The 23,657-nt window shown below is 53.0% G+C and overlaps 1 protein-coding gene and 1 long non-coding RNA gene across 3 annotated transcripts in view; one reads left to right on the top strand and one right to left on the bottom strand.

Annotated features, from left to right (window-relative positions):
- Nucleotides 1-23,657, bottom strand: part of LAT (linker for activation of T cells) — a 419,561-nt gene that overhangs the window by 31,142 nt on the left and 364,762 nt on the right. The gene's annotated exons all lie outside the window — the stretch shown is intronic.
- LOC115941162 (uncharacterized) lies at nucleotides 16,681-22,567 on the top strand. The gene is made up of 3 exons (XR_014145282.1): nucleotides 16,681-16,724; nucleotides 19,760-19,928; nucleotides 22,157-22,567. It is a non-coding gene; the product is annotated as an uncharacterized LOC115941162 (long non-coding RNA).

Here is a 23,657-nt window from a genome sequence, read left to right as displayed (position 1 = left end):
GCTACTCTTTGCTGTGTGACCTGTGCCGAACTGCTGAACCTCTCTGGGCTTCTAGCTCTTATAAAGCTACAACTCCCTGATGCTCTCCTACCCCCCGTCTGCGGACTGAATGCTCAGGACTGGGGTTTCGCTGTGTGTGTTGTGGTAGGAGGGGCCATTTTTAAAATCTTTCTCCATTTTGATCAAATTCAACAGAACAACAAAGTGACTAGCTTTCTACGTTCTTGCCATTGCCAGGAAAACTGCCAGGCTGACCTTCCACGCCGGGTTCACAACTCAAACTCCTGCAGGGTCCAGTGGATGATGATGCGGGGAAAGTACAAGGCGACAGTAAGTACAAGCCCCAAACTTGGATTTTTATGCAAAATGTTTACCTTTTTAGATGTTAAAAACAAATACATCTTTTATTTTTTTTAAACATTGTAATTTTTAATAGTGTTTTTTTTTTTTTAGATTTGTGTGTGTGTGTGTGAGAGAGAGAGAGAGAGCGTGCAAGCAAGCATGAGCAGGGGGGAGGGCAGAGGGAGAAGCAGGCTTCCCCCCAAGCAGGGAACTCGATACAGGGCTCGATCCCAGGACCCTGGGATCATGACCTGAGCCCAAGGCAGATGCTTAACCAACTGAGCCACCCAGGCGCCCCAATATATCTTTTATCTAACACCGTGGCAGGCGACACAAAACATCTAGGGGCCCTGGGCTGCATGCAGTTTGCAGCCCCTGGACTAACTGTGCAACCTGGGCCTTGCTGTTTCTGAGGCTGTGTCCTGGTCCCTGATCTGGGCATGGTAACCCCTCCATGGGAGTTAGCACGGCAGGACCAGACAGCTCTGGGAGCTGAGACACAGAGCTGGGGGGGAAAAAAGGCAGGCAGGAGGGCTGGAGGGTCCCCGGGCTCAGGCGAGGATGGGGTTCCGAGGCTTAGGGCCAAAGCGGGGAGTCGGGCAGGGACGGGAGGGCACGGCCAGGGCAGGTGGAGCCCAGAGCACAGATGGCAAAAGGGGCTGCCTGCACGCCCACAGGACACAAATGACACCGGGTGTCATTGCATGGACATTCGGGGCACGTGCCTCCCATCAAGTGAGAGCAGCATTACCAAAGGCTCAATGTCATTGTCACCACTTAGAATCACCACCACTTAGGAGCACTTACTGTGTCCCGAGCGCTTTAAGAGCTTGGTCCCAGGTAGTCCGTCCAACAACCCTATGAAACACGTATTACTACTACCTACCCCAGAGATGAATACACTGAGAGGCTGCGTTGTTCACCTCTAACAGGAACATTCGTGGAGCACATCCTCTGTGCTAAGCACCTCACGCGCCTTATTCCACACGGTCCTCACCGTAGCTCCTCCTCAGAGATGCCCCCACCCGGAGCCTCACCTCCTAAGGTTCATGCTTCGTGCGGCCCCTTCACCTTGAATCTGGCCCCATCACTTGCTCTCGATCAACAGAATGCACCAGAAGTGACAGCGTGCCTCCTGAGACAAGGTCATAAAATAAACTTGTAGCTTCTGCTCAGATGGCTTGGAATGCTTGCTCCCCGCAAGAAGCCGCTCCCGCTGACAGCCTAGCTGAGCCCCCAGCCCCCAGCGGGCACCCACAGCCAGTGCTGGGAGGGGTCAGTTAGGACACCCTGCCCGGCCACGCCCCAGATGATGCCACCTGGCCAACATCCCACTGAAGCGTCATGGAAGACCTTGAGCAAGGACAACTTAGCTAAGCCCGGTCAACCCACTACACCACAAGAGAAAATAACACATTTTTGTTTTAGGGTGATGTGTTCTAAATGAAGAGAACGCTGACACACTACTCGCAAGAGCCCCATGAGTAGAAACTCAGGCCATCCTCATTTTACAGATGAGGATACTGAGGCACGGGGAGGCTGAGTGACCTGGTGTGAGTCCGCGGCTGGCGAAGGTCTGGGGGGGGGGTCTGCTCCCAGGCTGTCTGATTCCCAACCAAGGAACCTTCTCCTTCCTGTGCAGGTGTCCCTCCCAGAAGCTGGTGCCCAACTTCAGCTGGGCATCTCTGATCCCCCAACCTCCCAAGCCCCCGAGGCCTGTTTTGCTCTGCTGGGCGGGGAGACAGAGGCTGACACTGTCTGGCCTCAAAGCTGGTCTCCTCTCTGGTGCCTGGGGTGGGGACAGGGGCAGTGTAGTGGCCAGAATTTTGACAAATGGCCTCACACATATTAAACAAGAGAAATGACATTGCACAGCCCTGGCAAGGCCCCAAAAGAAGGGACGAAAAATGGGGCTGATCCATCTTGCAGGCTTCGGTGACAAGAAGAAATGGATCAGCCCTAATAGGGGCCGCACATTGGGCCCCGGCCTTAAATAAGTCAAATGAAAATCAGGCCAGCCCCAAGGGAGGAGGGGAGCAGGGCAGGAGGCCCGGCTTTCAGGGAAAGAAAGGTTCCCGTGGCTGACACCAGCCGGCTGGGTTTTAGATGCTGAGTGCCAGGGTGGAGAACTAGGGGCTTCTAGAGAGGCCTGTGGGAGGAGGAGGCTCAGAATCTTATTACCACTTAAGGCTGTGGGACCCTGGGTGGGTGACCCAACCTTTCTGAGCCCTGGTTTTCACACATTCAACATGGGGGTTTTGCATATATTAAGTTCATATTAAGAATGGTAATATTAGAAGGGCTAGAGCCTGGGGCGGCTGGGTGGCTCAGTCAGTAAAGCGCCAGACTCTTGATTTTGGCTCAGGTCATGATCTCAGGATCACGAGATCAAGCCCCACATTGGACTTCGTCCTCGTACTTAGTGTGAGTGTACTTGAGATCCTCTCTCTCCCTCTCCCTCTGCCCTTCCCCCTGCTTGTGTGCTCTCTAAATAAATAAATAAGGGGCGCCTGGGTGGCTCAGTCGTTAAGCGTCTGCCTTTGGCTCAGGTCATGATCCCGGGGTCCTGGGATCGAGCCCCGCATCGGGCTCCCTGCTCTGCGGGAAGCCTGCTTCTCCCTCTCCCATTCCCCTGCTTGTGTTCCCTCTCTCGCTATGTCTCTCTTTGTCAAATAAATAAATAAAATCTTTAAAAAATAAAATTAAATAAATAAATAAAATCTTAAAAAAAAAGGGGGGGGCTGAAGTTTAAGAGCACTTATGCATATGTCAAACAGGGTGCTAAGCACATCTACAAACTGTCTTTGTATTACCCCATTCTCAGAGAGACACAATACAGAGGTTGAGGGTGCGGGCTCTGAGGCCAGACCGCCTGGGTTCAGATCCCGCTCTGCCGCCCAGCAGTCAGATAGCCTGGATAAGTGACTTGAGTTCCCTTTGCCTCAGTTTCCTCTCCAGGAAGTACCCACTCCATAGCATTGTTATGATGACGACATACCAGTGCTCAATACACAGCAGAGATTATTACACACGTGCTCAACACTCCAAAATGTTCCTTTCCTTTGTCCCCTTCTCTAGCTCAGATGAAAAACTTCCAAGGTCAAGAGCTCAAGCAAGAACTGCCAGAAGGAGGGAAGCATTGGATAAAATGGAACCAGAGCCTTAGCTGGTTTCCCTGCGGTCTTTCCACTTCAAGCGATCAGGGGTGGTGTTGGAGGGTCCAGGTCCCTTTAAGGCAAATGCCTTTACAGGGGTGGGGCCAAGGAGAGAGTAGGAAGGCGCTTAAATCAGCAGGAGTCCCCACTGGTCTGAAAGGGGGGTCTTTCTGAGTTGGAGCCCTTTCTGCTCCACTCTGACCATCTTCCTCCAAAGTCTCTGTACCTGCTGTCCCCCTGCCCAGCACACTATCTTATTCCCTCCTCCACCAGTCTGCCTGACCACATTCTCCCCAGAGGACTCTCCCTGCCCAAAGCTGGGTCTGTGAACCCCCCCATCCACATGATAGCTTGTTTACTTGTCTCAATTGCCTGTTACAACAGTGTCTTGGCCACTGCCGTGCTCCCAGCACCTAGGAGAGTGGCTGTCCCCAAGTAAGCATTCGGTAAATGCCTGTAAAATGACTAAGTAGATAAATGGCCTCCAGCCACCAGAAGCAGACCTGCAGACCCTGGACATCTGTGGTCGCTGTCTTTCCAGCATGCATTCCTTCTTCTGATAACCACCCCCGCACACTCCCAATTTTCCACTGGGGGACCTCTCCTCCTCCTCTCTTTGTCCAAGGGTTTGGGTGGGGCCAATCTCTCTTCCTTGACCTTGTAATCAAGCCAGACCAATTAGAGCAGTCCAGTCTCCTCAGGGTCTAAATCATTGGTCATGGGATGGACACATGACTTAAGCTAATTCAATGAAAGCCTTAACCAGGATGTTGGCTGGAAATATTGGGAAGAGGCCCCATCTCTCTGCTGGTGTTGCTACATTTGTAAAATGTAAGCCTAGACCTGGGCTTGGTGACCATTTTTGCTTAGGGAAAAGTTGCTTGTGAATGAAGCCAACCAACACAAAGGGAAGAGAGACAGGAAAGTGGGGAGGGGAGACTGCCTCAGCTACTGATGAATCACCTGATCACTTGGATCCAGCTGTGCCTGAAGCAGACATTCTGGTAGCTCACCCAGCATCCATTCCACCCACTCGCCATTTGCGAGCTTTTGGCTCACTCCTGACTCCAGAGATGAGCGTGGGCAAGCTGAGCCAATAAGCTCATGACATTCCCTCAGCTGTGGTGATGATTCAGGAGAGAGAAAATGACCTAAGTTGGGCCCATCAAAGGGAGGCTTGGGACTTTAGTCAATGTTGGGGAAAGAGAAGCCCTTTCTTCCCCTGTATGTGAAGGAAGAAGCAGCAGCCTCAGGAGCAGCTTTCTCACCACCAGGAGGGAAGCCCCCCCAGGGACAGGGTTAACATGTGCAGATGATCCCAGAGGAAGAGCAATCAGTCCTGATGACGTCAGAGACTCTGGATCAAACGGACCCTGAAGTCCACGACATAGCTGCCCCTTCCACTCACAGGAACCAGTGTGTTTCCGTATTGCTTGGACTGACGGGGATGGACTTTTCTGTTACAACACAAGGCACCCTAGCTGATCCTCCTGGACTTTTCTGTTATCTGAGCTAATACACATCCCGTGTTTACTTACACGTGGGAGTCTATTGCCGATCCTGCCTTTCTTTCCACACCTAGCCTAGCAGACCTCCCAGGGCCCAGACGGCCCGCCAGCTTCTTTCTCCCCCTTCCAGAGCGGCCTGTGTGGCAGGGTCGGCAAACTTTCTCTGTAAAGGGCCGGGTAGTAAATATTTTAGGCTTTGTGGGCCACTGAGTGTGGGTCACAACCACAACTCTGCTGTTGTAGCAGGAAAGCAGCCACAGACAACACATAAACCTAAGTGTGGCTCTGTCCCAATAAAACTTGATTTACGGACACTGAAATTTGAATTTCACATAATTTTCACACATCGCAAGATGTTATTCTTCTTTTGGTTTATTTTCCAGCATTTCAACGTGTAAAAACTATCCTTAGGTTGAGGGCTGCGTAAAAACAGGCAGTGGGCCACATTTGGCCCACGGGCCACAGTTGGCCAACCGCAGTATTAGGGTCTCAAAGTGCCTTTGGACTCCGGGCTAGCTACCTTTGCCTTCTTCTGCCCTTCTCCCCCCAGCTGGGCCAAGCTGCTAAAGTCCCAGCATGCCTGGAGGTCAAAGCCACTTACCAGAAGGACCACCCGTAGTCCCAGGAGTGGGGTCTCCAGTCTTCAGGGCCAAGGCTCACAGTGACCTGGAATACTTGCGTGTACATCATGTGGGCTACCATTCCCAGGAGGCCTGTGGGGGGGAGCAGAACAAGGGGTCAGGAAGCCAGGTGGGGCTCTGTCCCCCTTTGTCCCATGGGCCGGTTAGTGTTGGGGGACAGCATGGAAGGAGAAGGGCCGTCGGCAGGACCGGAGCAGGGAAGCCAGAGGAGGGCGCTTTTCTCAGCCAGCCAAGGAGCTTGAGTTTGATCGAGAGGGCAAAAGGCAGGCCTGGAGAAATTAAACAAGGGAGACACAGAGTCAGATCTGGGCACAGAGGGACACACTTTTTCTGTTAAGTACCAGATACGTAGATATTTTAGGCTCTGTGGTCCATGCAGCATCTGTTGCAACTACTTCTCCACTGCTGGAGAGCCAGAGACAATACATAAATGGATGAGTATGGCTGTGTACCAATAAAACTTTATTTACAAAAACAAGCACCGGGCCGGATTGAGCCCGTGGGCTATAGTTTGCTGATGCCTGTGTTAGAAGGTCATTTGGGAGAAGCAGCCTAGAGGTATTTTTCAAAACTGTAGATCTGGACTCCCTAGACTAGTGGGTCATGAAATTACCTTCACTGATTGCCAGCAGTAAAAAAAAAAAAAAAAAAAAGGCAACAAGAATGGAATGGACTAGAATAGGCATATCTGATACCATCAAATATAACAAGAGTGAGTATTGTTTTGTGAAACTTTGCAGTTCTATGCATATGTCTGTGTGTGTGGTGACTGAAACATGAAATGGTTTTCTGTGGCTCATGGTCAAAAATCTTTGAGCCCACTGGCTGGGAAGACTTGGATTCCCAGGGATCTGAGTGGGAATCCTCTTCCACCATGTTTTCGCCATGTGGCGCTGGGCAAAGCTTCACTCTCTGAGCTTCATTCAAATCTCTGAACCCTAAGATGAGGACTGTGATGGGTAAGGTGAAGGGTAGGTAAAGGAGGCAAGGCAGCTTCAGTGTTGGTGCCTAGGGGGCATGTAATCATTACAGCTAGCATGATTATTACAACCCTGGGGACCTTTCTCTGTGTGGACCATGGCATCTGGAGCCCTCATGAACCTAACCCTAAGATAGGGTGATACGATATTGAGGAGGGAAGGGGTAGATAACAAGAAAGGAAAGGAATCATGCTTGTGCACCTGCTGTGGGCTGAGCACTCTGTGTTATTACCTCTTACTTTTCATAACAACCCTCTAAAGTATCATGAGGTACCATGATCAGGACTATGTACCGTTCGTTGTTCAGGTTGCCCACTGCACATCTCCATAGGGTCCATTCACAATGCAGTCTACGTGCATGTCCCTCCCTGGAGTTGAAGCAGAACAATGCCTGCAAGGCTGTATATGGCAGCCCTGCGTATGATTGTTCCCATTTCACAGGTGAGAAAACAGAAGCCTGGAGTGGTAAAGTCTGTCCATGGTCACGAAGGGAGTCAATGGTGTCATTGTGACTGGTGCCCAGATCCAAATGCCCTCAACTCCAGGGCTCTTCCCATGATGCCCAGCATGTGTCTGTCTTCCCCTGGTTGCCCGATCACCCTCTCCCCTCTTCTTGAAGAGGAGGCGAGAGGAAAGATGGAGATAAGGGGAGCAGAGGTGGAGGTTAAGCAGAGACAGAGGGGGCGGGGCTCTGCATCCTGGAACCCAGCGTGGGGAGTGGAGGGAGGGGGCCATCCTGTGTTCCCATAGTGTGAAGACAAATGTTTAACAACTGGTTCTCCAGAGGGAAAAGAAAAGCCCTGATCTGTAGCCACCCCCACAGTTTCCCACATGATTTACATCTGCCATCAGTGTAGGACATTTATTACAATTGACAACCCAATACTGATCCAGGATTATTAACTAAATTATTAACTAAATTAAAGGATTAACTTAGTTTACATTAGGGTTTTCTCTTTGTGTTGTACATTCTATGGATTTTGATCAATCTTTGGCGACACGTATCCACCATTACTGTGTCGACTAGTTTCACAGCCTTAAAAATCTCATGTTCCACCTATTCATCCCTCCCTCCCTCCCGCCTTACTGAACTCCTGGCAACCACTGATCTTTTTACCGCCTTTTTCGTTTTGCCTTTTCCAGAATGTCATATAATTGGAATCATACGGTGTGTAGCCTTCTCAGATCGGCTTCTCTCACTTAGTAATAAGCATGTAAGGTCCCCCCACGTCTCTTCATGGCTTTTTAGTGCTGAATGATGTTCCACTGTCTGGATGCATCACACATCACTCACCTGTGGGCCATCTACCTGCTGAAGGACATCTTGGTTCCTTCCAAGTTCTGGCAATTATGGATAAAGCCGCTTTTCTCATACATTTTGGTATTTGATATCGTCAAATTTACCACGCTTTTCCTTTTCGGTTTTCACTTCCTGTGTCTACTTTTAGAAAAGCAGCACCGTCAGGGGACCTGGGGGACTCAATCGGTTAAACGTCTGCCTTTGGCTCAGGTCATGATCTCCAGGTCCTGGGATCAAGCTCCACATCTTCCAGCTCCTGGCTCAGTGGGGAGTCTGCTTCTCCATCTCCCTCTGCCCCTCCCCCTGCTCTCTCTCTCAAATAAATAAAAATCTAAAAAAAAAATGGTAGTGTCTTAAAAAAAAAAAAGCTTAGAAAAGCAGCACCATAAACACACAGTCTTATATTTTTATATTAATTCACCCAGAATTTATCTTGGTGAATGGTGTTAACTGTTTTTAATGAGTAGCTAATTGTTTTGAATCCTTATAGAATGACCTGTTCTTTCTCCACTATTTTTTTTTAAGATTTTATTTATTTATTTATTTATTTATTTGAAAGAGACAGAGTGAGACAGAGAGCATGAGCAGGGGGAGGGGGAGAAGGAGACTCCCCTGCCGAGCAGGAAGCCCAATGCGGGACTCGATCCCAGGACCCTGGGATCATGACCTGAGCCGAAGGTAGTCGCTTAACTGACTGAGCCACCCAGGCATCCCTCTCCACTGACTTTAAATGACACTTATATTCCAAGCCCCACATGTATATGAGTCTGTGTCCTAATGTCCCTCTGTTCCTGTGTCAACGCCACAGTTTCAGTCCTAATTCACAGGAGAGTCTGTCAGCTGGGAGGACAAGCCTCCCCTCCTCGATGCCCAGTGCTCATTCCGCCTGGAACTGATGCCCTACCCAGAAGCCTTGTGCCTTTGGTGGGGTCCCGACCCCTTCCTGAACCCCCCACCCCAGTCCCTTTCTGGGGGAGGGGGCTTGCTCTCCAAACACTCTGCTGTTCTAACTTATTCAGTTCCTTTTGCACCATGCCAGTCCACATGCTCTCTGAGTTCTGTGACCTCTGGGTGCCTTGGTTTTCTCATCTATAAAATGGGGATATTAGTAGACATAGGTAATTCTAATGAGCATCTACTAAAGAAGGAGTACTTTCATGAGAACAACTACTCCTTGTTTTAGGGCAGTGGGAACATAACGAAAACTCCTCACTAGACCCAGAAGCCAGACCCAGCCTGTCGGCAGAATAATTAATTTTCCAAATTGTTAGTTTGAAAAGCATTGATTTCTCAATCGATTTCCATTTACTCCCAAATACGAAAGGCTGCACTTTAAGAAAATGACAATCCACTCAAAGATAGGCTGGTGAGAGTCTCTGATTGCATTTTGAAGATTCTCCTTTAAAAACCCGACCCTCGCCTGTGTTTCTGGAAGCACGTCTGTTCTGCAAAGGGAGGTCCATGGTAGCATCTGTCATACAAACCCTCTGCAGAAGGAACTGTTTCCGATTCCTCTGAGTGAAAAAGTGACTTTCTGCGGAGTTACTGCACTTCCTAAATTAGCATCAACTAAATGAATGAGGCTTTCCTGCTCTGCGACTGCTATTTCCTGTCGGGGCCCCACGCTAGGAAACTCACGGCCGTAAACGTAATCTTCCAACTCCTGACTCCATAAACGGGAGCCCCAACACACGACCCACGTGGTGAGGCAGCCATGGCTCCTCCCAGCCCCTGGGGGACTCTGGAGAGCACTGGGGGTGGCGCTGACCGAGGGGCCAGAGCTGGGCTGGGTGTGATGTCTGCCAGACCCCACAACAGGAAAGGCTGCCATGACTCGCAGCCCTGCCCTCCGCTGGTCAGACCAAAGAAGGGAAGTCAGCTGTCAAGTCCAGAGAGGCTGGCATGCGTCCAGAATTAAGAGACAGTGTCGGGAGGGCCAGAAGCTAAGCCCAGGGTAAAGCAGGGGTGAAACAAAGTGAGAGAGAGTCTATAGTTTCCAGCTCTGTCACTCACCAGCTATGTGACCTTGAGTAGGTGACCTCCCATTTCTGTGCCTCAGTTTCCTCAAGTGTAACATAGGCGTAATAATAGCACCTGTCAGAGATTGGTATGAGTATCAGGTGGCTTATACTTATGAAACATCTAGAACAGTGCTTGGCAGGAAGGAGACCCTATATCAGTGTTTCTTGAATGAATGAATGAATGAATGAATGAATGAATGCCTGAGACTCACTGTATAGGCCCTCTAGACAGCACACTTGTCCGGGGACCAGATCTGTAGCCCCAGCACACAGTAAGTGTTCGATATGTGTCAAATGAAAAGATGACCACAGGTGTGTGGGGGCGGGTTGTTAGGCCAGCTGGTGGAAAGTCCTGCGTCTGGGATATGGGAATGAGCAAGAGCAGGGCTGGATCTGACAACTCGGGAGAGCGAGTCGTCTACATGAGCCAATATCCAAGTCATCATTCATTTATTTATCATTCATTAATTCAATCTGTCAATGAATATTTACCAAATGCTTTTCACATGCCACACATTGGTCTAGTGCTTGGGGGCCACTAACACAGACGGACCGAGGCCCTGCCCTCAAGACTCTCAGGTTCTAGTGGAGAGATCCAGATGACGAGCCCATAGGTTAATAGGAAAACATCCTGTAGTGAGAGGTGCCATGATGAAAATAAAATAAGACAACGTGACCGAGAGATCCTGGGGGCTGCTCAGACTGGGTGATCAGGGAGGGCCTCTCTGGGGAGGTGATATATTTTTTAAAGATTGTATTTATTTATTTGAGAGAGAGAGAGACAGACAGAGCATAAGCAGGGGGAGGGGCAGAGGGAGAAGCAGACTCCCTGCTGAGCAGGGAGCTCAAGATGGGCCTGGATCCTGGGACTCCCGGATCAAGACCTGAGCCGAAGGCAGATGCCCAACTCACTGAACCACCCAGGTGTCCCTCGGGAGGTGATATTTAAGCAAAGGTTTGAATGGGAGCTGGAGGCAGCCACAGGGAGGTCTGGGGAAGAGCACTCCAGTCGGAGGGAGAGAGGCCTGGCAGAGGCTGAAGGCAGGGGCCTGACCTGGGGGTGGCAGGGAGAGGAGGCTCCTGCAGAGGGCTAAGGAGAAGGTGTTTGGAGATGGGTCAGGAAGGTGGGCGGCGGCTAGCACCTTGCAGGCCACAGTGATGAGTCTGGCTTTTATTCTGAGTGTGGCAGAAGCCAGCAGAGGGCGGAAGCGGGGGCCTAGGTTATGTTTACAGCTCATTCTGGTTAGTGGGTGAAGAGAGCGGGTGGGGGAGGGGTGTGGAGGAGGGAGCCCGGCTGAGAGGCCCATCCAGGAGGCCCGCTGCTTGGCCCAGAGCTGCCGTGTGAAGGTGGAGCCAACAGGACGTGCTCATGGGCTGGACATGGGGGCGAGGGTACCCGGAGCCGAGGATGACCTCCAGGGTTTCGGGTTGGGCAACTAACTGGGCAGATGGTGGTGCCATCTACTAAGATGAAGACGATGAAGGAAGGAAGACGTTGGGGTGGGCGGAATCCCATTTGGGCCACATTAGTTGGAAATGTCTATCACAGACCCAAGCAGAGATATATCAAGCAAGCAGGTGGGTATACAAGTCTGCGGTGCAGGGAACAGTCTGAGCTGGGGATTAAATGCATGAGTCACTGGCTCAGGGACAAGGGCCTGGGAGAGACCACCCGAAGAGAGGCTGCAGGAAGGGAAAGCCCCGATGGAGCCGAGCCAATGCTGGGGCTGAGCAGAGTAGGAGGGGCGTGCAGAGCAGGCCGAGGAGGGTCCCCGGGCAGCAGGAGGAAGGGAGTGTGGCATCGCCAGGGCCGGGCAAAGTACACGTGCCAAGACGGAGGCAGCAGCCCATGAGGTCAAAGATGAAGAGAGAGAAGGGACCGTTGGATTTGCCAATACGCAGGCCACTGGGGACAGACGCTCAGCTACAACAGGCTGAAACGAGGAGAGAAAGCAGCGTAGTCATCCCAGAGAAGGCATCAAAGCCCGTGGAGAAGCAGGAAAAAGGGGGGACAGCGGGGTTCAGGGACAGGTGCTGAAGAGGGGAGGCAGAGAACGTTCCCGTGCTCCCCCCAAGCGATCAAGTAGACTGGGGGAGACTGCTGGTCGGAGGAGCCCCAGGGCGAGTGCAGAAGCAGGGCAGAGAGAAGTCAAGAAGGGCAGGGAAGTTTCCAGAGCTGCTTCCTGTCCACCAAGCAGGGCGAGACCCTCGGCTGAGAGTGAACCAGCAGGTGTGGACCCAGGGGAAGTTTAAGGAGAGAAGGGGTGGCATAGTCTTTTTGGGGAGTGGGGAAGCGCGGACAAGCACGCTCGCTGCATATGTGTGGGGTCTGTGCTCATGAGTGTAAAGTGAGGTCAGGCGACATGACAGGGACACACCGGAGTGCCTAGCCATGACGCCGCCCTGTGGGGAGGGGGCGTGGCGGACCCTGGCCCAGGTGGCCCTTCCTGTGGGAACACTCTGCAGCCTGGGGATGTGGCCTGGGGCACGATACAGAGCAATGATGCCCCTCTCCCGCAGGCTTCCGGGACTCGTCTTGCATCTGGCCTGCCTCTCTCTTGCAGGGTTTGGACATATTATGCTGAGGGCATTGCTCCATTTAATTGAGATATCAGGGAAGTAGCTGATTAATTTATAATAGAGTTTATTATTAAAGATGTTGTCTAAGTTACTACTCCGAACGCTCGGAGAGCATTCATGTCTAAATAAATATTCTTGTGTATGTGGGCACCGATCTGGATTTGCCAACAATCCCATGCATGTCATGTGGGGACATCACACGGCTGGTGGGGACCTGGAGGAAGCTGAAACCGGATGAGATAGGCCAGGAGGGCAGCAAAGGGGAAGCCCCTCCTGGGGTGGCCTGACATTCAGTTGATGAGTCCCTGAGCAGATATCAAGTACCTGCTGTGGGCCAGGCTCTCTTCCAGCTCGGGGCGGGCGGGGGGGGGGGGAGTTGGCGGGGAGGGAGGAAGGCCCTGAGAACAAGCCAACTGGTCTCCCAATGCTCTGGGGCGGGGGGCGGGGAGGAGACACAGACACACTGGGGACTGGTGTGGGCCAGGGCAGCCAAGGGGGAAGGCCAGGGGCCCATGGGAAGCCCAACTGGGCTCCTAGACTGGGCTTAGATGGGAAGGTCAGGAAAGAATGTCACCCAGAGAAGGTGACCTCCAAGCTGAGAGCTGCAGGCTCAGAGGGACCAAGAGGGTGGGCCTGGCAGCGCAAGCAGCTTTGGCAGAGCCCAGAAGCAAAGTGGCTCGGTGGGCTGTTAGGGCCGTGAGGCCGGGCACGTGGGTGAGGGAGCCACTGCTAGGGGGATAAACAGGACCCCGAAAAGGTCTGGAACGCTCCTAGGGAGTCTGGGCTCTGTCCTGAGGGCAAGTGGGCAGGAATCACGTAACTGTAAGGAAGAAGGCAAGAATCAGATGTGCCTGATCTGTAAGATCTCTCCGGCTGGCGTGTGGGGGACGAGAAGGTGGGAGGCAGGGAGTTGGGGAGAGGCAGCTGGAGGTCCCCAGGCGACAAGGATGTGGCCAGGAGGAGGCTGCTGAGGTCAGGAGGCAGGTGAGCAGGTCGCTGGAGGGGTGGGAGCTTTGCTGAGATGGATGAATTCACAGCCGACCCTCGGACGCTGGAGAGCCCTGCCTCAGGAGTGGGGAGGGACTGGGGGTAACTGGTGGGGCTGACCCACTTAGCATTGGCCCTGGAATATGTTCCCACAGAAAGCAAACTTTGAGATTCGAAAGGCTGGAACTTCATGACGCCCATCAGCAGGGAGGCAGACAGGAAAATAAATCCCTTATCTTTAAGTATCTAAAACATCCGAATGTTTGTCCGGACAGAGACTAAAGGCTGATTCTGACCGTCCCTCGAGCCCTCTGACCTGGGGAGCACCCCATAGAGTGGGTCCGCTTATTCTGAGAACCGTGACCAAGAAGCCGAGCTGAGGCTATGTTTAAAGCTTGCCCAGAACTATTTTTAAAGACCAGGCTATTTTTAGACACGCTCCCGAGAACCCGAAGCCTCTCTTGGTAGCATATTTCAGGGTTTAAAAAGTTCCTCCTTACACATAACCTAAATCTTTCCAGCTCCAATTTAAGCTAATTTCTTGCTCTGCCCTCTGAGGACAAGGGGGTGAGCTGGCTGGCTTCTTCTCGAGGGGATCCTGTGGGAGCTTGGCAATTACCGAGTCACCCCTCAACCTTGTCTGCGTGGTGCTAGATCATTGCCATTATTCTGCCCTTCCTGCAAAGGTCTCCCTTTCAGACCACTTGAGTCATTAGCATCAGGCTTGTTTGGATTCTGCTCATTTCTCTATTTGCCTTTTAAAGTGAAGTGGCCCAAATCAGAGGTAGTTTAGTAGAGGCCCTTCCCGTTTCAAGAACTGGGTTTACTGAACCACCACCCGCCTTGTCTGCCCCAACCACCTCCATCGAGCCCCGAGGCAACGAATGGGCTCAGACCCTCCCTGCCAGGTGGGGGTCTAGAAGGAGTCCCCGAGGCCATGACCTCAGTTCCTGGTGAGTCTTGGGGTAGCACAGGACAATTTGGTGGTGGGATGACTTCTGATGTTAAAAATCATGGATTTGTGCCCCCAACTGCCCCCAGCGTTCCCTGCTATCCTCCTTCATTTGGGTAACTAGAGAGAAGAGCTCAATGACTTTGGAACACAGATGTCACAGAAGACTGGGAAAACAAGAGTTCAAGTTCCAGCTTTGCGGATTTCCAAAGCCTGCATGCTGGCGCTCGCTGGAAAGGTGTGGAAGAATGTGTGATGAAGCAGATGCAGCTTCTCTCCCCTCCGCCTGGACACCAGGTCAAGTGGCCTGCTTGCGGGGAGTGGGAGGAAACGGAGGAGGAAGAGAGGACAGTGGGTCCCAGGAAAGAATGAATTCAACTATGCAGACGCGAGCAGAGCAGCCCCTTCCTGGACTTCCCCAGGAGCAGGGGGGCCGTGGGGCAGCCCCCACAAAGGGCCCTCTCCCAATCTGAGGGGACAGTAGACAGCAGCGGACATCCTGGCAGTCTGGCCATGTGCGTACATAAAGACACAGCCAGTGCAGAAAGAGTGATGTCCTCCTGGGGCCTGCTCCCATGTCTCTTCACATGCACTATCCCTATTTCGATGGCCTTGAATGTTCATAAGCACCCCAAGACAGCGGGCGGGCCCTCACCTGCAGGATGATGGTAGGAGGAAGGGGAGCAGGCACCCCAGGCCGTGCCTGGGTGGGAATGAGGAGAGCAAGCTGGAGCCCTCCAAGACAGAGCTGGAAGCCACCCCTGACAGGTCCACACCCCAAGTCACAGTTCTGGCCCTTTCTCCCGCTGCCTTCTGCATCTCTACCCAAGAAATTCACACGCCCCAGGAATGTGGCCTTGACATTCTACCCAAGCCCTGGCCTTGGGTTGTGTCTGTGGAGAACAGCCTCAACTCCAGCATGATGCACGATACTTGAAGCCCCGTCTGCCGAGGGGGTGCCTTCTCAGCGGCTCCCAGCCAGCCCCACCCCCAGCTGCTCAACAGAGAGCCTGAGCACCCCCTGTAAGAACAGGGTCCCCGAGCGGTGGGCGCCAGGCAGAGACAGCCAGTGCGGACTGCTCTCTCAAGCCTCGGAGACTGCTCAACTCTCCACCTGCCCCACTAGACACTGTGGCCCCAGAGTGAGGGGGCCCTGTCATCGACTGGCCAGGCCAGGATACTTGAGAGGAAAGGGGGTGCAATTATCAACTACCCCGGGACAACTCGATAACTGTGGGAGAAGAGATGAATGAGGCAATGAGCCCCCGATCTCTCCAGGGACCCCTGCCACCTGCAGATGGCCCCTAACCTTTACCCTGGGCTCTCCCTCTGCTAGGGACCTTTCCACAGCAGTCCTGGGAGGGTGTCCAGTTCACAGGTGACAAACAGAGTGTCTGGCAGGCCGACAGTGGAGGACCCAGGGGCAGAATCCCTTCTTTTTTGCCCAGCTTTCGTTCATCCCATGTGTAACTGTGGAGCACCTGCTAGGAGCCAGGGCTAGGGAAAGACGACTAAGACAGGTGTGGGCCCTGCCTGCTTGCAGCTCTCATGGGGGACCAGGACACAGGCAGAGAGCAAAGGCCAAGGGCCAGAGAGTCAGGAGATGGGCAGTGCAGGGGCCACAGGAGCTGACCACCGGAGTTCTCCGCTCTGGGGGTCTGGGGAGGTGTCCCTGGGGAGGGGTGTTGCAGCTGAGCCCGAAGGGCGAGGAGCTAACCAGGTCAGAGCTACCCAAGTGTGGGGCACACCTCCCTCGGCTGCCCAAGCTCATTTTAGACCAGAAGTTCTAAACCTCAGCACTACTGACATCTGGGGCCAGATAACCGCTGGTCGTGGGGTGGGCTGTCCTGGGCTTTTCACGATGTTTAGCAGCATCCCCGGCCTCTACCCATTCTTTGGATGCCAGGAACATTCATCTCCCCTCTCCCCAAGCAGTGATAACCGAAAATATCCCCAGAGTGTGGGGAGAGGGCAGCCGCACCCCGGGGGAGGGGGAACCACTGTCTGAGATGCAGTGGTGATGGTTTTTTTTTTTACAATGGTGATGGTTTTATTTTCCCAGTTTTACAGTTCCCTTCTATTTATTGCAAGGACTACTGGCTTTTCATTTCCGGTAGTGATCTGAAGCTTCCTTTCTGAATACATTTAAGTTTAAAAAAAAAAAAAGGGAGTGATTTAGAGGAAAATGCCAAGGAAGTGACGTGGCAGCCTTCGTGAAGGGAGAGGCACACGACAAAGCGTGAGGACTGGCGGACCAGGTGAGAGTGGCGGCCAGGCGCCCAAGGGGGTGCTGTAGGCTGGGGCATGTCCCATCAGCTGCACACCCCGTGGCAGGCTTGGGAATCTGGGGGGCTGGGGGGGTGCGTCCTGGAGAGCACACACTCTCCCTTGGAAGCTCAAGGCCAGCGTTCCTCCAATCTGCCCACCGATTGTCTCTCTTGGGTTGGGCACCAGAGGAAGGAATCGGCTTAACTTTCGGAGCCCTTGTGGCATCAAAGAGAAGAACCTGTAAACACTAGAGGCATGCTCTTTGAGGCAAGATGCTCGCCTTAGGAAAGGCACCGGGGGCTCTGAAATCACTGGGGGGTGGGCCGCTCACCAGACAGTCCCATTTCGCTGTCCTCCTGGAGCATCTGCTCACTGGGGCCTCTGCGCGGGTCCCTCCCTTTGGCTTCTCTCTCTCTTTCTGCCTCTGTCTCTTCTTCCGTTTCCTTCTACCTCTGTCTTTGACTCTCCCTCCCGGTCTGGTTCTCTCTCCCTGTCTCTCTCCCCCAGGAGTATCTAGTCCGTGCGCCCACGTTCCAGGCAGGAATACTCCATGTGTTCGGGCCTCCCCCTCACCTCCCATTTGGCCCCTGAGGGACCCTGGCTTGCACAGAGAAAACTGTGATGGGTTTGGGGCCCCCACCTCACGCCTGGCCAGCCTCGAGAACATTCCTCCCAAAGCTACTCTTCCATCCACCAGTCACATTAGCTGAAATGCAAATCCTATTCTTCTGGCCAGTTAGATTTCAGTGCTCTGGGCCGTCACACTTCCCTGCAGTGACAGCGGGGTACTAGCCAATGAGTTTCACTGCCCAGGAAACTGCCTGAGCCCCAGGAAAATGAGCTGAGCGGCCTCCTTGCCACAAAAGCTCCAGAGAGCAAAACCTCCGGGCAGCCCTCCCCTTCCGGGGGCCCCTCTACAGTTTGCAAAGCACTTGACCATCCTCTCGTGGCCCGAAAGATAAAGGAACGTGTAAGACAAACAAGGTCCCTGCCCTCACGGAGCTGATATTCTTAGGAAGGAAGACAGAAAATAAACACACTTGAAATTCAGAGTTTAATAAATGCTATGAAGGAAAAGAGGGCATGAGGAGAAGGTGAGAGTTAGTTTGGCCAAGGAAGTAGGGGGCCGGTCCCTTTGGGGAAGTGATGAGTAAGCTGAGACCTAGGTCTCAGGTCTGTGCTCAGATTCGGGGCAGGGAGGTGGGAAGTGCACTGTGAGGCGCTGCTGCAGGATCCCGAGGACATGGGGGGGTCGGAGAGCCGTTGGCCTTGCCTCCTTGGAAGCCCAGCAGCTCTGCTGTCCCTCCTGCAGGCACCCGTCCTCCTGACCTCTGGCTCAGGGGTGCTCCCAGAGAGGCGCCTCCTGGTCCACCCCGCGCCCGGGACAGGAGCCCAGATGAAGCCCCACTCAGCCAGGTGATAAGAAGACAAAGCTGGAGTGCGGTGGGGCAGCAGAGCTTGGACTTGGACATCACCCTCCGACCCGTGCTAAGAGCTCCCGCAGGGTTAGCATCCAGGGTTGCCTGGGTCTGAGCAAATCTCAGGGAGGAGGGGGGGTGCTCGTGGAGGATGGCCAGGTGGGGCCCCCGGGAGCCCAGGGTGCGCCATGACATCGCTTCTAGACCTGCACTTCGTCACCTTTGCTGCTGTTGGCCCTGGTGTCCCTGCCTGAAACCATCCACTTGTCCCCTCCGTACTCATCTTGGGTGGGAGTGAGTCTGCCTAGCTCTCTTCTGAAGAAGGCCGTGGGAGTCAGAGAGGTGCTCCCATCAGGGCTCCCTGGTACTCAGAGCGGAGACCAGGCTGTGAGGCCCCCAGACCTCAGACTGCGAGGAATCAAGGCTCAGCTGGGTTTGTGAGCTGCTATGGCGCAGAGGCCAGTGAGGGGTGGCTCTGTGTAGGTCCCGGGGACAGCCCGCAGCTGGAGCTCCCCCAGTCGGCCCTGTCTGCCCCAGCAAGGCTCAGCTGCCCTGCTCCTGACCCAGGCCTCCCGGAGGTCGGGTCTCCTCACCTTCCCTAGGCCTGGCCCAGGAGTGGCCCTGTGTACCCCACCCGGTCCCCCAAGCTGACAGACGCCTTCCCCAACCAAACTGCCAATTCCCTCCCAAGCAGCTGACTGTCTTCTAGGGCTCTTGGGAATATACCCTCCCAATCACCCCACCCCTGCCTCCCAGATTAGACCATTTCTCCCATCCCCATATACTGGCTGGGCCTCTTCCCTCAACCAGCAGACCACTTAGATGCTGTCATGGGGGGCAGGACAATATAGACTCTGGAGTCAGACCGCCTGCATCCAAATCCTGCTTTCAACACTTACAGACCATGTGATCTGGGCAATTCTGTTAAATGCTCTGTGCCTCAGTTTCACCACCTGGTTGTAGGAATGAGCCATGAGCACACAGAACAGTGCCTAGAGCATAGTGTGGAGTGGATGTGGAGGTGTGGAGGTGTGATGGCTACGCTGACCACTGCCGTGCCTCACACCAACCTGACCCCAGGACTCCTGTTGCAGTGCTCCATCTGCTGGGTCAGACATCCTTGGATGCTGACACATGCTGACACACAGAGTCTGAGTTCTTCCTGTCCTGAGGACCATGCCATCCCACTCCTGCTAGTTTTCCCCAACACTCCCCAACACCCCTGCTCCACCACTCTGAGCTCACTCTGCTCACCCACCAGAGCATGGAACAGAGAGCTGTGTCCCAGGTCAATTATAATACCCTTACTGATACCTTTGCTTGGACATAACTTGTCCCTGCAAAGGGAGTTCAGGAATGATGTGTGTGTCCTCATGGAGGAGAGCAAGTAACTGGGAAGCGTGGTGGCAATGTGAGAGATGACTTTGGCAGACTTTGAGGAAGGAGGAAGGCTGTGAAGGGCAATGCCTGGGCTACATGGTGACTAATATGAAGCTACCTTCATGAGGTTCTTGACTGTGCATGCAAGATAGGCATCTACACGCACCCCCTCATTGGCCCTGCTGGGACATTTTATGAAGGAGGAACTGTTACTCTCTCTTTAACAGATAAGGAGACAGAGGCTCAGAAAGGTTAAGGATTGTGTGGAGAGCCAAGTGGGCTAGCTCCAGAGTGGGCACCCCTGAATATTTCTCTGCTGCCTCTGGAAGGGTCAGATTCTCCAGATAAAGGACACCAGCACTGCCCTCCCAAGCAACCTGAATCTCAGGAGAAGAGGTATGACTAAGCATGATGGTAAGAAAAATGGAAATGTGGCTGGGGAGGAGGAGGAACTGAGAGCCATCAGTGACCCAGATGGTGACCCAGACCTTGCCGGTCTTGTCACTGGTTGACTCTTATGTGGTCTCCACCCTAGTGGGTCTCAGAGCCCACAGGCCTGGCCAGGGTGTGTAGTCTTACATGGCAGTATATGGTGTGGCTCTATCCAAAGGGGGGAGGATGGGGAGGGCACAAGCCCCTCATTCCAGCCTGCTTCCCAGACCCCCAGCACACCTACCCACAGACACCACTATCCTTCAAGTTTCAAACATTGGCCTGACACCCACCAGTCATCTCTGGACAGCCAGCAATGTCTGTCTGGCCATCCAGCAGGGGAGAGAGCACTGGGTTGGAGTCGGACCCACCTGGGTTTGAATCTCAATTCTGCAACTTCCCAGCTGTGTGTCCGTGAAGAAGTCACTTAACATCTCTGAACCCCCATTTCCTCAACTGGAAAGTGAGAATAATACCCAGGCATATCCACTCATACAACCAATATTCCTTGAGTACCTACTATGTGCCAGATATGTTTCTAAGTCTTGGGGACACAGTGGAGAGCAATACAGAGTCCCTGTCCTCATGGAGCTGACAGTCAAGTGGGGGAAAAAGACAATAAAGATGCAATTTCCAGGAGAAACAGAATGAGGAGACAGAGTGGCTGGAGAAAGCTACTTCAGATTAGATCATCAGGGAAGGCCTCTCTGGGAAGGGGCTTCAAACTAGAATCTGAAGGATAAGGAGGAGTTGATCGTGAAAAAGCCTGGGAACGTCCCAAGCAGAGGGAACAGAGATTGCCAAGGCCTCTGGATGGGGAGAAGGGCCCAGTATGGCTGGAGCCTATGGAGTGAAGGGGTGAGGGGGTGTAGGAAGGTAGCAAAGGACCAGTTTGGGAAGGGGTTGGGATTTTATTCAGAACACAAAAGGAAGCCACTAGAAGCTTTTAAGCATGCAAGTGTCACTTGCTGCCCCCCACTTAGTCATCTGAGACACAAAAGCACAGAGCACACAGGGCATGCTTGGTAAATGTTGGTTGACTTGTATGTGGTCTCAACCCAGTGGGTCTCAGAGCCCCCAGGCCTCGCCAGGCCTTGTAAATGTCACATGGCCATGTGTGGCTCAGCTTTACGCAGAGGGGGAGCAAAAGGGGGCAGCAACCTCTCCTTCCAGGCCAGGTGTTCTCCGTGCTCTGTCCTTTGGCAGATTCTGCCAGCCAGCCACCTTCCCAAAGATAAATGGTGGCCAAGCACACACTCAACTCATTGTCTCAAAATAGCCACCAGGGAATTTCCAACACCTGGGAAAAGCACACAGACGATACCGTTTGTGAGAAGAGCTTTCCAAGTGCGAAGAATTTCCATCAAAGGGAAGTGTCCTCCAAGGGGCTCTTAGGCTCCCCAGCCATCTGCAGCAGCAGAGGCTGTCTGGAGGGAGGGAACCAGGACGGAGGGAAGACGGGAGCCTGGGGAGACAGTACAAACCTTTAGTGTGAAACAGCCAGGACAGGACACCAGGCCAAGGCAGGGACCAGTGAAGGCAAGGGCATGAAGGATCCTCAGAGGAGGTGAGCAGGAAGGTCAGCTCTTGGGAGGGGAAATTTGGCAATGGTTGCCAAAACTGAAAATGCACCTTCTTTTTGACCCAGTAATTCCACCACTCGGAATTTACCCCCAGACATATTTGCCCAGGTGGACAAGGATATCTGGACAAGGATATTCATTGCAGCAGAGGGCTGAAAACACCCTAAAAGTCCACCAACTAATGGGTTAAGTGTTGGCAACAGAAATCTACATCTCTGTCCCTGACCGGACCTCCTGTACCACTTCCACTCTTTCACTCCTCTCCAGCCACTCTGGCCTCCTTGGCCCTTCAATGTGCCAGGCATATTCCTACCTCAGGGACTTTGCACTTGCAATCCCTCTACCTGAGCCATTCTTCCCTCGGATCTCCATTTCTGCAGTAGGCAGCTTCCAGGATGACCTAGAATGATCCCTGCCTCATTGTGGAACCATTATGAAATCCCCTCCCGTAGAGTATGGGCTGGACTTACTGACAGAATACGGATGTGATGGAATGTCACTTCTGATGTTAGGTTTGAAAAACACCGTGGCTTCCATAGTGGGCTCTCTCTCGCTCTTTCCTTAGCATTATTCTCTTTCTCTTTCTTGGATCACTTCTGCTGGGGGAAGCAAGCTGCCCTGTTGCAAGCAGCCCTTGGGAGAGGCCCAGGAGGCCAGCCGGTGAGGAACCGAAGCTGCCACAACTGTGAGCGGGAGCTTGTACGTGGATGCTTCAGCCCCGGGCAAGCGCTGAGGTGACCGCAGCCCTGACCCACAGCTTGACTACAGCCCATGAGAGACTTGGAGCCAGAGTTTCCAACTCACCTGTGCCTAGATCCCTGACCCACAAAACTGCTAAGTTTGGAGGTAACTTGTTACACATCAATAACTAACTCAACTTCCTTCAGGTCTCTGCTCAAATGTCTCTTTACCATAATGGCCTCCCCTTATCACAGGATAAAGGATACCCCTCCCCCTCTTTATAGCCCTCATCCCACCTAACATGTCATTCATATATTTAACTATTAAATATCTCTCCATACTAGGACAGCAGCCCCCTGGAACAGAAGTGGTGTCTATTTTGTTCGTTGTTGTGTCTCTAATACCTAGAACAGTGTCTGACACAGAGAAGGTGCTCAGTAAACACTAAGTTAATAATCCACAAGTGAAAAAGAATTGGGTAGATTAAAATATACTGACCAAAAATGACCCCCAAGAAATATTAAGTGAAAAAAGCAAGGCACAGAAAAATGAGTGCACTGTGCTACCACATACACATTTTTAATTTAGAACAATTCCAGAAGGATAGACAAGAAACCAGTAGAAGTAGAAGAAGGTTTCACAAGGAGAGGTTACCTGACCTGGGGCTTGAGGGGAAGGCAGGAAAAAGGAGGAACAGTGTTTCAGGCAGGACGAACAGCATGGGTCTCCTCTGGAGACCAAGATGGTGCCAGCCCAGGTGCTCTTCTGTGAGGCGGCCCAGCCCACCCCCACGCACTGGGCTCCTGGCCATACTCAGCTCCAGTCCAGCAACCTCCTGGGACCTCCCTCAATTCTACTCTGCTCCTGATCCACCTAGTGCCTTCCCGCTCCCAGCCTGGACCTCAGAGCCTGTTTTCCTGAACTGGATTCATTAAGACAGAATCATCCACAGGCCCCTTTGGCTTTAGACCCTCCTGGTCACCCTGGTAAGTGTGCCCTGCCCCAGCACCACCTGAGATCCAAGCCCTGGCTATTCTGTCTGCTGGACTGGGGGCCTTACAGGCCTTCTCAGTCCCTGGGGGATTCAAAAACTGCCACAGGGTGGAGATGGAGGCAAGAAGTGGCCACACTGGATAAACACGAACAGCAGGGCTTGGATGCGCCATCCCCCCACCCCCACTTGTGCTATAACCACAGGCAGTAAATGTATTTTCATAGCCTCTCTCTCTCCCTCTGTCTCTAGTTCTGCCTCCCTGTGTCTCTATTCCCTTCTCTGTTTTTCCCTGTACGTCTGTCTTTCCCTCTATCTCTGTCTCTGTGTATCTCTATGATTCTCTGTCTCTGGGTATCTCAGACACATCCTTCCATCTCTGTGTCTGGCCTGGTCTGTGTCCCCCTCCCCCCTTACACGAACTACATACATTGCCAC

This window comes from Leptonychotes weddellii, chromosome 5 (assembly GCF_054177405.1).
Source record: "Leptonychotes weddellii isolate Sample4059 chromosome 5, ASM5417740v2, whole genome shotgun sequence".
Classification (NCBI taxonomy): Eukaryota; Metazoa; Chordata; class Mammalia; order Carnivora; family Phocidae; genus Leptonychotes; species Leptonychotes weddellii.
The sequence above is the reverse complement of the archived record's forward strand: the minus strand, read 5'-3'. Positions and strand labels throughout refer to the sequence as shown.